This window comes from Rhinolophus sinicus, linkage group LG03 (genome assembly GCF_036562045.2).
Source record: "Rhinolophus sinicus isolate RSC01 linkage group LG03, ASM3656204v1, whole genome shotgun sequence".
NCBI lineage: Eukaryota > Metazoa > Chordata > Mammalia > Chiroptera > Rhinolophidae > Rhinolophus > Rhinolophus sinicus.
In genome coordinates this window covers 120,634,758-120,648,975 of record NC_133753.1, presented here as the reverse complement: position 1 = coordinate 120,648,975, position 14,218 = coordinate 120,634,758, and the positions used below count along the sequence as shown (strand labels likewise).

The 14,218-nt window shown below is 37.6% G+C and overlaps 1 long non-coding RNA gene across 2 annotated transcripts in view; it reads left to right on the top strand.

The window, feature by feature from the left end:
• The window catches only part of LOC141570395 (uncharacterized), a 64,160-nt gene that overhangs the window by 29,135 nt on the left and 20,807 nt on the right, over positions 1–14,218 (top strand). The window contains exon 1 of one of the 2 annotated variants that reach the window (XR_012494397.1): positions 8,727–8,811. The exons of the other annotated variant lie outside the window; for it this stretch is intronic. This is a non-coding gene — a long non-coding RNA (uncharacterized LOC141570395). Of the gene's footprint in view, positions 1–8,726; positions 8,812–14,218 lie in introns of those variants that run through there. 2 annotated transcript variants of the gene reach the window in all.

Genomic DNA, 14,218 nt, shown 5'->3' with positions numbered 1-14,218 from the left:
AATATGAGAAAAACGCACATTAACATTGTTTTAGAGACTGATAAAGTAAGCAGAATTTAAAATAACTATAGAGAATTTGACTGACAAGGATCAAACTTGATGGCGTTGAACTATCAGGATCATGAGTTGATTACTTGGGGCTATCCAAGTATACAGCATTAAATATATTTAATCCTGTATCATAATTTATACCATCACAGGGTCCCTTCCTTTCTCCCTTCTTCCTCCTGTTTCCTCTATCCCTTTTCCTCCCTTCCTTCTCTTCTTTCCTTCCTTCATTCCTCCCTCCCTCCCTCCTTCTTTCCATCCCTTCCTTTCTTCTTTGTTTCCTTCCTTCCTTCTTTCTTTCCTTCTTATCTATCCATCTGCCACCTTTCCCTATTTTAATTTACAGTAATTGATTCAGCAGTACAAAAGAGAGTAGAGGATAAAGTCTCTCTTCCCCCATCCCTCAGTCTTTCAGTTCACCAATCCAGATGCAACTTCTATTTTCAATTTATGTATCACATAGGATAACCTCTGCAAATACAAGTTTACACTCGTGTGTACGTATATCTCTATATTTAGGTATATATTTCTGCTTTTTAAAAATGCATGCATTTCCTTATGTTAATAAATATTTTTCCACAGCATCATTTTAAAGTTCTAAATAATTTTCTATTGTGCAAGTATGATTTATTGTAACTATTATGAATAATGTCACTATGATCATTCTTATATATATTTTGGTGACCAATTTCTAAAAGTGGAATCAAAAGGAGACCAATGAAAAGAAACATTCTTAAGACTTTTGAATATGTGTTGCCAAGTTGTTTTCTAGAATGTTTTTTTAATTTTTGTTATAATTCAATATAGGTTACCCAGTTATTAGTGCAAGTTTATATTTAACAAGTCAGTAAAATCTTAGCTAAGAAATTTGTTAGTGATGAACTGAGGGGTTGAGGGTTGCTAGACTGCTTTCAAGTTAAAGACCGAAGCCTGTTTCATCTATTCAAATCTATCAAACCAAATTTGGTCTGGCCCAGCTCAAACTTTATTCATGCGTATTTTTCACTCTGAACTTGAGGGTAGAAAGTAGGTGGGACATGAATGAAAGAAGCATACCTTGGCTTCTCTGAAGTTTAGCCTTCAATGTGTTCTGTAACTTTCTAATAGTATGAAGAAAGAGAAATATTCATTAGACGGAGTGACAACATGGCAAAGTTTTGTTTTAGAGCATTATACAACTCTCTTAAATGAATAAAGCAAGAAGCAACTAAACTTGTTTCATAGCATAAAGCACCAAATATAGATTTGAACACAGGGCTCTGTCAGTGGTTCCATAAGAACAGCTGTCCTTTAATATACCCTAATATATCACCACCAAACAGATTTCCTAGAAAAACAGATTTCCTTGGAAATACTACTTATTATATCAATATCTTGAAGATTCATAATTTACATTAGCATATTAATGGCTCTGAGAAGTCCAATTAAAAAACTTCCCTAACTTCATTTCCTCAACATTTTTGAAGCTTATTTAATCAATAACCTATACCTCTTTTAGAAACATGTGACACCTGTTAAATGCCCTCTGAATTAGTGTTCTGGAGAGCACATTTTTAATAATGCTGGTCCGCAATATGGTGGATTCATTGAGATAATACCAAAATTTTTGATACAATTTCCTAGTAGCTGTCTTAAAACTACTGAATGGCAAAACTGATATTTTGGGATCTGTCAGTCAGCTGAGTCATAGAAATGAATCATGTTGAATTAGATGGCTTTAATTTCTTATGTCTCTGCTGCCTACATCTTAATATAATTACCTAGTCCCTCCAATTATAACAGTTATTAAAGAAGTTTTATCCTTTTCTTCATACACCTGTGCACAGGTATAGGATACCTGTGGACTTGTCATGTCTACATCTACTCTGATCAAAGGTTTTCTGTATCCACTTATTCTCGGAAAGATAAGTTCAAGCAGGTGGGAAGATGAAGCCATTACAGAATAAAGCCCACCGCCTGCGGATGATGTATTAGTCTGACATCAGGTTTTATTACCTATCAATAATGGTTGACAGAGATCCCTGAATTCTGCCTGCCAGTAATTAACAGGCAATACCTTAGTATACACCACTATTTAAAAAATTATAAACAGCATAGCCTAATCTTCTTTTCACTTCACTTACTACTTATGTGTAGACGAAAAAGGGGCCACATACTGAACCTGACAAACTCAGGGGAGGCCCTCATGGTCGACCTGACAAACCCAGAGACCGAAGTGACCACACAGGGGGGTCTGAATGTCAAAATTCCTAACTAAAACCAGGTCATGGAGGGCACTCAGGTCCTAGGCTATATCTTCCTTGAAAAAGGTGAGTCGTTACCTTTGAAATTGTCTGTTGTCTTTGTGCATCTAAGATAACATGCCTTTAAATATCAGAGTGATTTTCCTTTCTAGACCCCTTGAAGGCACAACCGCAGGTACAAGAGAGTGTGAGACACGTTGTTATCTTGTTGCCCACATACCATCTCTATGTGCTGTAACTATTTACTACCCTGTACCCACCAATGTAAAAGAAGTATGTGCCTCTATGTTTTACTTTTTATCAGAGGTTTCCCCACTTTGCTTTCTCCCATCTCCCTAATCTGCCATGGGTGAATTTCATGTAACTCGCCTTACGTCTCCTTCTTTGGTTCTAAGGTATAAAATAAAGCTGCAAAACCGCCATTCTCTGGAGCATTTTCTCAATCCATTGAGATTTTGCTTCCTGACCATTGTTGTCAGTTTGGCTCAAATAAACTCTTACAAGACTTTTTCTAAGGCTGGACCTTCTTTTGCTGATATATTTGTTTCTTCAATTCTTTACCATGCTACAAATTACTTTTGTTATATAGATTTAAAGGTAAGCTTGTATTTTATTTTATGAATTTTACATTTTTATTGCTTGCCTTTGATTGCAAGTTGACAGATTTTATGACTGCTTAGTAATCCAGTATATGTATATATCAAATTTTATTTTACCAACCCCCCAATATATGGATAATTATATTATTGTACGTTTTTTCTTTACAAACAATGCAGAGTGAACATCATTTAACTTGCATCTTCTTATAAGTCAACATGCAAGGCAATCATTCCTAGAAATGAAATTAAGTTGTAAATTTATTAAATAACAGTACTAGGTTTACCATGTGTGATATTGGGATTTACAATAAATATAATATATATTTGGTCTTCATCCTGTTTCTGGCACAGCGCTTCTAAAACCCTTGGAATTTCATAAGTGAAGAGCGCAATAATTTTTTTTTTTTATGTGAATCAGATGACTTTTGGAAGCACCTATGGGTGGGGGCTGATTGCCAGGAGAACCAACCTTGTGCTAAGATGGTTGGAATTTTCCATCCTATCTCCCAACCTCCAGGGGTGGGACAGGAGCTGGAGACTGAGATCACTTACCGATAGGCAATGATTTAATCAGTTGTGCCTATGTAATGAAACCTCCATAAAAATGGGGGGGAAAAAGGAGAAGGTTCAGAGAGTTTTCAGGTTGGTAAACACGTGAAGATTTGAGGAGAGTGGTGTGCTGGGACAGAAGGTCCACACTCTTCTCCATCCTTTGCCCTATGCATTTCTGCCATTTGGCTGTTCCTGAATTAAATCCTTTTATAATGAATGGGTAATCTAGTAAGGAACACGTTTCTCTGAGTTCTGTGAACTGTTCTAGCAAATTAATTAAACTTGAGGAAGGGGTCATGGAAACTTCCAGGCCTTAACTGTTCAGTCAGAAGCACAGATGACAACCTGGGCTTGCGGCTGGTGTCTGAAGTTGCGGGGGAGGGGTGAGCAGTCTTGTAGGACTGAACCCTTCATCTGTGGAATCTGATGCTATCTCCAGGTAGATAGTGTCACAATTGAGTTGGACTCTTGGACATGCTGCTGGTGTCCACGAATTGCTTGTTGAAGGTGTGAGAGGAACACCCCCCAACAGTGGAATTGGGTACAGAATAGCTTTATTCTAGGTGTAGTACAAGCCTGCACAGCCATACACATGCAGAAATGTATAATACGTACAGAAATGTATAGTAGGTAATATATTCATATGCAATATATAATGTACAGTGTTTTAATTATATAAATAAGACAATGTGTGGTTGAATTCCTCCAAGTGTGGAGATTTTATCATACATGTGTCTTTGTATACCTGTACAAGAACTCAAGATTGCCTACACAATTTTCCAGTCAGAATAATTTTTATTAAGATGTAACTTTAATTATGTCACTTCCCTGCCTAAAACTCTTCGATGGCAAAAATGAACTTAGACAATATCCCCAATCTCTAACACGGTCCACATGGCTCTGCTGTATTCACCCCTGCAGACTTCTCCAGTCTCATCTGTGACACTCTCCCCATCACTGCCGCGTCTGGGGCCACCCTGTCACATTCAGTTTATTGAACGTGCCTAGCTTCTAAATATGCAGTTCTTCTTCACTTTGCCTGGAAGATTCTTCTTCCCACTGGTCCTTGGATACTCCTCCATGACTGCCAACCACTAATGTACAGTTGGTACTGTGCGGAGAGGATCAAACTTTCCTCCACCCTCAAGGTTCTCCTGGCTGGTCTAATAATCAAGTAGACACAAGACAGATTAGCAAGAGAAAATAACCACATTTAACATGTGCATGTGTATGGGAACTCTGTATACATGAGAGAGTCAGAGACCCCACATGCATGAGAGGTTCAGGGATAGAAAGGGAACATGGGCATATAAGACATTCTGAGCTAGGGGAGAAGTGAGGGCCTTGAGGGCTTCGAAAGGTCATTGCAGGATGAGAAGAGGGGCAGACCTTTAGTAAATAGACGTTTGTCCTGCCCTATAGACAGGTCAGAAGAAGTTATCTCTGATAATCCCTTATGGGCTAGGTCTCTAAATCATATTCTTCTTGGTAGTTAAGAGAAGAGGGGCAGCAATTTCTCTTGAGCCTGCATCTAAAGTTGCCCTTAGCTCAAAACAATCCCCAGACACAGTGGCACGTATTGGGGTAACTTGTTCAGGACCGCCAAAGTACCTCCTTTATTAGTTTTCATATCAACCACAGTTTTTCTATTAGGATATTTATCATAATTTTAAGAATGTATGTATTTGTTGATTTAATCAACCTATATAATTTCTTCCATTAGAATCTAAGATTCATGCAGTTTTCACCACTACATCCTCAGCCCCTAGCCCATAATCGGTGCTCAAAAGATAGTGATACTAATAATAAAACAAATTCTTGGAAAGCACTTCACAAGTATTGCTCTAAGTGTGCTACCTGTGAATACATTTCATCCTCACTACATTCCTAAATTGGTAATACTGACATCCCCCATTTTACAGATAAGAAAACTGAAGCATAGGAATGGTTAAGCTACCTGCCCAAAGTCATACAGCGGGTAAGTGGCAGAACTTGAACTTGAATATAAGTAATCTGGCTCCAGCATCTGTGCTCTTAACCACTACGAGCGATGTCTTAGTATTTTTAGTATGAGGGTTTTAATACACGTTAATAAAAAAACACCCCAGAACAAAACACAGCAACTGCCAATAAGTTACTTACTAGTGTAAGACGTGTTTGCTCTATTTAGGCTTATTTTTTAAAACGTTTTATCACTGATCATTAACTTCATGTTTGAAAATGTGTAACAGTAAAAATGTTAAAAAGTAATATGGGTCTATTTATTATGGGAAAAAGTTAGAGTTAAAAAAAATTAAAAGATCTAAGAAAATGATGATTATTTGTAGAATCAGTTTGGACTGCCAAATTTCCCTCCAAAGAGATTATATTGATTTTTTCATTCTTCATAGTGTATGAAAATGCCCTTTTCTATGCTCACCCAATCTGGTAAGTAACATGTGCATTTTTGTCTTTTGCATTTTTGCAAAATGCATTTCTGTGTTTTGCATTTTAATCACCCTGATGTGTGTTGCAAATGGAGATGATAGTCTGTGGTTAAATAAAAATTGAGCACATGTGTGCACTTGGTAAGTGCTCTTTTACTAAGAGCTTATTATTTCACAAACTTTGCATAAATCATCTCATTCAGCCTTTACAGTCTTTTGTGTGTATGTGTGGGTGGGTGAGTGGGTGGCATGTTGAGCAATTCTAGGATTCTCTTCACCCACTACTTACTATGTTCTTAGTTATGTGTTAGCTGCAGTGTTTGATATAAAAAAGTATACCACTTGGTTTCTGCCTTTAAGGAACATGTAATTCAGTTAAATATGCCAGAATAGCACTTATGACTTAAAGGTGAACAGTGTAAAACAACAAATAATTCAGTACGAAGTTGTACTACGGACCACAAATGACACTTCATCAACAATACGGCCATTATATGCAGGCCACTAAGAAAGGCCTTGAGGGGAACCTAGAGAGGAGAGGTAAGATGTATGTAATCAGGAAAGCCATAGGCAGATAGAGGGCAGTGATGGCTGCAGATGCAAAATCTGATTAGACTTTGCAGAATGATTAGAATTTAAGTAGATTGAGGTGTGGTTCTTCCAACAAGGGTCATAACAAGAGTGAAAGCATAAGGTTAAGAATGAATGGGACCTATTTTGAGACTGACATGTTCTTTCATTATGAAAAATGATCCCACAAATAAAATCACCTTGCTCTATCAGAAAATTTAATAGATAGATGGAAGTAATTAATGAAACACCTTGTAATCGCTATGTGGTAGAGCAATCAGGACTCATATAGCAATATTCACTAATAAGGTAATTTAAACTCATTTTCAAGGATGAGAAGAACTGAATGCTGAAGGTCTTCTTGTTATGATTCCACTTGGCCTTGACAACATCCTGAGTGTTCTGCTACCCCAAGGCACGTGGTGTGTACTTATACAGCTCCGTACGAGTGCTTACATAAATTAAGCCTATACATTTGCCTTTAAGAAAGTAAAATAAGCAATTTACTCTGAAAACCAAAGTTTTCTAAACCCTACCTCTGTGTGTCTAGTTAGCTACCACAAACACGGTATCCTGAAAGATGAATTCTGTAAACAGAAAAGAGCTAACAAGTCTTGAACAAGTTGATTTTTTCAGGACTTGAGTAAAACACACAGCGCACAGTTTAGAACCCACAATCTTCAGTCTTGCATATTTATTACAATATGTCAGAAGACATCTCTGGATATTCCCTTTTGGCCAGTTTGGGAGATGAGGTGATCCTCCTTTTAAAAACTTGCTATCTAAATGGTGGCCCAATTTTCTTAACCTCTTATGTAAAATGAGGATAATAATACAATCTACCCCATAGAGTTGTACAAATTAGAGAGTATGTAATGTACAGTGATTTCCACACTGATCACATATACTAGACACCAACTGAAAGATATTTATTGTTGTTACTATTTTTCTTTTCAGACTGGATTAAATAAATTTGAGAGAACAAGGTGAAACTACACCAAAAAAGGAAGACAACTAACATTCTTTGGGCGCCTATTATGTGCTCAGTGTCTTAAGTGGTTAACAGCCTCTCACTTTTTGGATGAAAAGTAGGGCTTTCACCATATGTCAAGGCTGAGCCTATGTATTCCTTATAAAAGCTAAAGGATTTTTAATAAGATAGGATATCTCGTTAATGTTAAAATATACACCTCGATTTCTGCTTTCATTTCAACCCTAATTTGAAATAATAGGCTTTGACATGGTATTACAGATTGAAGAGAGTAATAGAAAACTGCAGTTTTTTTCAAATCTCGTAGGCTGGTGACAAACTCTAAGATCAAGTTGTTATCGTGACCTTCGCTTGGGTAAATATAGACAAGTTATTTGGGAAGTCTCTAAAATGGTGTTAATTAAGCAAATCTTTAGGCTGTTGTCCTTGAGGGAGGGATTTGTTTTTCACTTCTATTAGAAATTATAGTTCTCTGATGGTTTTCTGTGATTAGCACTTGTTAGACACATTGGATCTCCTGCATTTTGTGTCTTCAAATGAATGGCCACCTGAGAAAGCACTTAGCAGAAACACTTGGTAACGAATTGTTTTCTTATCCTAGGTTTACTTCTAATGCAACAATAATCACATATATTTCCAAAGTGCTTTTTATCCCCAAATACAACAGAGCTCTTTACAAAGTAAATGTAATCACTTGCCGCATCTCAACTATGCAGCCCTCTGTGCTGTAGAACAGCATGGAAAGGTAGGAATTCTGAGAGGGCTCCCGGAAGAGGCAAGGCCGGGAGGGCCAAGGAATTGTTTCCTGTTGGAAATGCTAACTGCTTGGCCTTCAGGCTCGATGCAAATAAGTACTCCAGGAGTAAACCATTCTGCTCTGGGCCACAGTTCCTACTTTACTGTCGCTCTCTTTTGTTTCACATTCCTGGAGACACTTTTGCAATCAAGTCAGGAGACAGTTTTAGTTATGGAGAGAAGTGTTAAAATTGAAATGAGGAAAAATCAGTGGAATTAGTTGCTTAGATATAGAAACATAAATATTACTTCGTTGTTTTCCTCTTCTCCTGATTTCCAAGACCATAAATTAATTTTGCCTGTTTTTAAAGGTTGTAAAAATGGAATCGCATGCTATGCACTATTTTGCGCCAGCTTCTTTTGCTTATAATTATGTTTAAGAGTCACCCAGGTTATGGATATAGCGGTAATTCATTCATTCACACTTGTTAATAAGATTATATTGTGTGAGTATTTATTTATTTTACACACACACAATAAACATACACCTTTCTGTTTACCTAAGGGTGTTATCGGAGAGTGGGCCCTCCTTGGCACCGTGTCCAGGTTCTTGGCGTCTCAAGCGAAGAATTGAACGAGATACTAAGGTAAAGTAGTGGAAAAGCAGTTTATTAGAAGAGATACTACACTCAAAGGAAATACGAGTGGGCCCGAGCAGTAGAGAATGGCTCGAGGGCCCAAGGTGGCATTCTTAGGAGAAAAAGTACTCTCTCCAAAGCGTTTGGAGTGGGCCCAAGCAAAGGCAAGGCTCAAAGGCTCAAAAGGACTGACTGGTGAGGACTTGGAGTTTTTATCCTTTTTTTCCCTAGAATGGGCTGTTCCTTTCTGGGCGTGGGACCACTTGATTGACACCTATGATTGACAAGAGGCTATTACCTCATCTTTTTAGACTGTGCATGTTCCTTCCCAGAATTCAGTCTGTTGGAATGATATTAATGAACTTCTGAGCATATATATGATATTATAATGATGGTATAATGAAGCCCAGGTGAAATGAAGGTGGTTGTGGCCTTTACTGCGCAGGTGTAAGTGACTGGTTTAATTTAGTCGGGTATTTTGTACCCATTTGTTTCCTCATAGGATTAGATAATTACAGTGAGAAGGGGAAGTTTTGGGCACAGAGGGGAGGTCTTTTGGGCAGTCGCATTCTGTGGGTTGTGTTGGACATGTAGGAATGCAGAGACCTTATGCCTGTCTCTAACTGTCTGCCTTCTTTTCACCTTTGAGAGACATGATCCCCATAAAATCTCTATGGGAAGTTGAGGGACAGGAGGTCTTTTCTTCTGTATCTGCTTCCTGCTGGGCAAGGGTATAGAGTAGCCCCTACCTATTGGAGGATTCATGGAACTCTTGCCCTATCTGAGATGAAGGGGTCTTGAGATCCACCTGGAAGACCGAGTTGGCTTCTTTGGTTGTGACTGGCAAATTGTTGGGGTATCCTCTGTATCCCCGAGGCACCTCAATGAGGAAAAACAGATTTTAATTAATTAATCTGTTAGCTCTGTAGAGTCTGTGGCCATTCAACCAGTCATTCAGGTGGCATCAGTTGTCCAGGAGCTGGGCCCAGAATGGGGTGGAAAGATCACTAGGCTTCAATGATTACAATGAACAAATATACTGGCCAGGGGGGAATGTTAAAACTTATTTGGGCTCTGGTGCCGATGGCTTAGTCGGTTAGAGCGTGAGCTCTCAACAACAAGGTTGCCGCTTTAATTCCCGCATGGGGTGGTGGGCTGTGACCCCTGCAACTAAAGACTAAAAACGGCGACTGGACTTGGAGCTGAGTTGCGCCCTCCACAACTAGATTGAAGGACAACAACTTGGGCCCTGGAGAAACACACTGTTCCCCAATACTCCCCAATAAAATTTAAAAACAAAACAAAACAGAAAACCTATTTGGTCTCTGGGATGGAATTATCTAAGAGTTAGGTCCAGAATGGCTTGGGGGATGTTGGGAGGTCACAGGCTTTTAAGTAGTTATCTGAAGTAGGGGTGAGAGACATCCTGTGATTCAGGCTGGGAGCAATCTTTAGTCTAGGATTCAGAAACTGATTAGAAAAGTAATCAAAGCCAGGGGCTAAGGAGCTAAGAAACTAGGGAAAAGGAGACTTACAATTTCTGTAGTGAGGGGCCTCTCCCATCTCAAGGGTGTGTGTAAACTACAATAGCATTTAACTTAAAACAATTTTCATGTTAACCAAAAGATGCTAAAGTTAACTCTAATTTTTAAAATGCATGTCATAGATTGCAGAATATCTGCAAACTTGAGTACTTAATAATCAGATTGGGCAGAGGATTCTATCAGAAAGGATTTTTCTTTCCATGTTAGATTTTATGGTGTAGAAGAAAAGATACAGAGGAGTTAGGTTGCCAACAGGTGAAAATCCAACAGTGCATCTGTTTCTTATATATAACTACTTCACATAAGCTGTCCCTCATTTTTCCTATACAGCTCACTTGTATACTCATATGCAAAGTATGTGAGATGTCTAATATATGTTAAAAATAGCAAAAACACAGAAATAGCAAAATAATATCCCAAGCAACTACTTGTCTTAGGAAAAAAAGCAGTAAACAAGCTACTAATTTATCACTGATATGCTTCAAAAAACATTGAAAATACTAAATAGCAACATCATTTGCCTAAGAAATGTCAGCAAAACTACAACAACAACAACAGAACTACCAAGCGTATCTTGAGTAGTTAAGGTATAGTTTTCATTTAGAAACATATTTTTCATATTCAATGTGACTTTCCATGATTTAGTTTAAAGAAGCTTTATTTTATTTTCCACACTGCTAAACTACTGTCATTTGTCCATTTTGCTTCTATAGTTATCTTCTGAATGTTCATTTGAATTTGGCCAATGCTCATTCAGTCAGGAAAATGGGTACGCTGAGCTTTATACAGGCTAATAAAATGAAAGGATGAACTAGGTATACAGCTATTTTTGAACAAAATTTCTAATGTAAATAAACACGCATATTAAAAATGTGTATCATAAGTGTACAAGTCAGTAGGTTATCACTATGAACACATCTGTGTAACTACAAATGCAGTCAAGAAGTAGAATATTACTAGCCCCCCAAAAGCCTCTCTCATGCCCTCTCCCCCAAGTCATTCCCTTTCCTGTTCCTCTCCTGATTGCCAACTATATAAGTTAATTTTGCCTGTTTTTAAATTTTTATAAAAATTGAGTCTTGTACTACGCATTATTTTGAATCAGCTTCCAGGTTTTGGGAAGAGTTGTAGTTTATTCGGTTACACTGGTGAATAGCTTACATGATATGAATATATCTGTTTATTTACCTCTCCTACTACTGATAGATATTTGGTTTGTTTCCACTTTTTGCTATTACAAATATTGTTAGTACAAACATTTCTGGTACCCATCTTTTGATATACATATAGCTGTACTTCTCTTGGTTATATAACTTACAACAGAGTTCTTGGACTTTAGAGGTTTCTTTTCTTTTCATTCTTTCTTTTCTTTCTTTTTTTTTTTTTTTTTTTTTTACCAATTTTAGCTTTAATAGATACTGCTAAGTAGTTTCCCATATTAATTACACCAATTTACACTTCACCAGTAGTGTGTGAGGCTTCCCATTGTTCTCCATAATGACAAACACATGGTATTGTGAGGTGTTTTTTTTAAATTCGAGTTATTTCAGGGGAATAATGTTTCTTATTATAGTTTTATTTACATTTCCCATTTACTAATGAGGTTGCATCTTTTCATATACTTATGGGTCATACGGATATTGAGAATGATACATTTTCACTTATTTATCTTTTGGTTGTTGCAGTCAATTTTCTTGCATGCATTGCTGAACTCTCTGCTATGCTTTCGTCCCTGCACACATAGACACATGGGACATTTGCTAATTCTTACTCTTCTGTACCCATCTTACAGGTGTATGATTAGGAAGTGGCTATGTTACTGGACCAAAGCAGGGCTAATTATTCAGTAGTTGCCAGCCAAAAGACAACTCCAAGATGATTTTAAGAGAAGGAAGGAACTTTATTGTGAACTGGCAAGCAAGTTCACAGCACGGGCTGGAGGGGGTGGGTCAGTTCCCAAAGAGCTATCTCCCTGAACAAAGGCTCAGATTTGTCTTTATTCGGCGAAATTATGCATAAACATCAACGTGAGCTTTGTCATTGAATGTACACGTGGGGACATATCTGCACATGTGTAGTTAGAAAACATGCCTTTGCCTACACTGCATGTTCAAAAATGGTGGAAAATCTACACCTACTGGGAGGAGATTTTAGCATTATAATGAGCATATTATGAGAGTAGTTCATGAAGAGGTCATTATGGAGTCCTCCAGGCTGCTTCAGTCAGTCCCAGGTGGTTTGAACTGGGTCAGCCCCCTGGTGCAGCAAATCATCCTGGGCTTGTTTCTGAAAAAAAGAATAGCTCTGGCAATCGTCAATGTCAGGAAATGGCATAGGTATGGAAGAAAGTTTAACTAATTCTCAGTCCTTCTGTTAAACTCTTAGCAAATTACAGGATATGGTAACACAAACCTTACAATATGTAGGGTGATCTAAATGGGTTTACAGGCTAATCTAAATATAGTTATGGATTCTATATAAAAGTTAGTCTAGTCTACGCTACCTGCAAGGCTCTGTGTGTGTGTGCGTATGTGTGTGTGTGTGTGTGTATTTACAGCTACACCACAAGCCACGTTGTCAAAGTACTACTTACCTAATTAGTCGCTCCTCTTCTGATAAGTGCTATAAAGAAAAATAAGTTTGCTGTTTAAAAAAATAGAGATGGAGTGACTATTTTAGATGGGTTTGCTAGGAAAAGCCTCTTTGAGAGGGTATCATTTGAACAACAGATTTGCTATTGTGAGGGAATTCACCAAATGAAAATGGATAGTTTGGATTATATTCTGAGTGTGATAGGATGACATTGGAGCATTATCATTAGGAAAGTAATGTGATGAGACTTACGTTTTTAAAATATGACTCTGGTTGCTGGATTAAGAACAGACCTTAGGAGATGAAAGTGAAAGAGCAGGGACATCACTTAGGAAAGAATGACAGGTCAATGATGATGGTGGCTTGACAGGGTGGTATTGCAGACGCTGAAACGGGGCCAAGTTCTAGATACACCTGAAGATAGACTCCAAGTACTTACCGAGGGACGGGATGGAGGGTTTGAAGGAAAGGGAAGAGCCAAGAATGACTTTTATGTTTTCAGCCTGGGCAAGTGGGTGACTAGGACTCTGATTTCCTGACATGGGGAAAAACGGGGAAAATAAATTCTGGAGTGGGAAGGTGAAGAGTTTTCTTTTGAAAATATTAGGTTTAAGGTACCTGTTAGACATCAAAGTGGAAATGTTGAGTAGGCAGATATATATATATATATATATATATATATATATATATATATATATATATATATATATATATATATATATATATATATATATATATATATATATATATATATATATATATCAAGAGCTCAGGTCTAAGATGTAAATGTGGGAATCATTTAAAATTTGATTAAAGTTATGGAATTTAATAAAAATATGTATGGATGAGTAAACAAAAAAGAAGACTGAGACTAAGGATTGACCCCTGGGACACTCCCATATTTAGATGTTGGGAGGAAGGGGAAACATCAGAACAGGAAATTAAAATACTATAGTGGCCCATCAAATTGGAAGTGAAGTGAAGACAACATTTGTAAGAGAAGGGAGCGAGCAGCTGTGTTAGATGTTGATGAAGGGTTGAGTAAAATGAGGCTGAAAATTGAACATGGTGTTTGGAGAGACGCAGGTTCTTGGTGGCATGACAAGAGTGGTTTCAGAGCAGCAGGGAGGATCCAATCCATGTTGGAATGGATTGATACAAAGAGGCAGAAAGATGAAGTCATAGCTAGAAGGGTTCATGTCTATGTACTTTTGTTTTAAGGGAAGAAACAACAGAATGTTTTTATGCTGATGGAAATGTTACAGCAGAGGAGGAGAAGA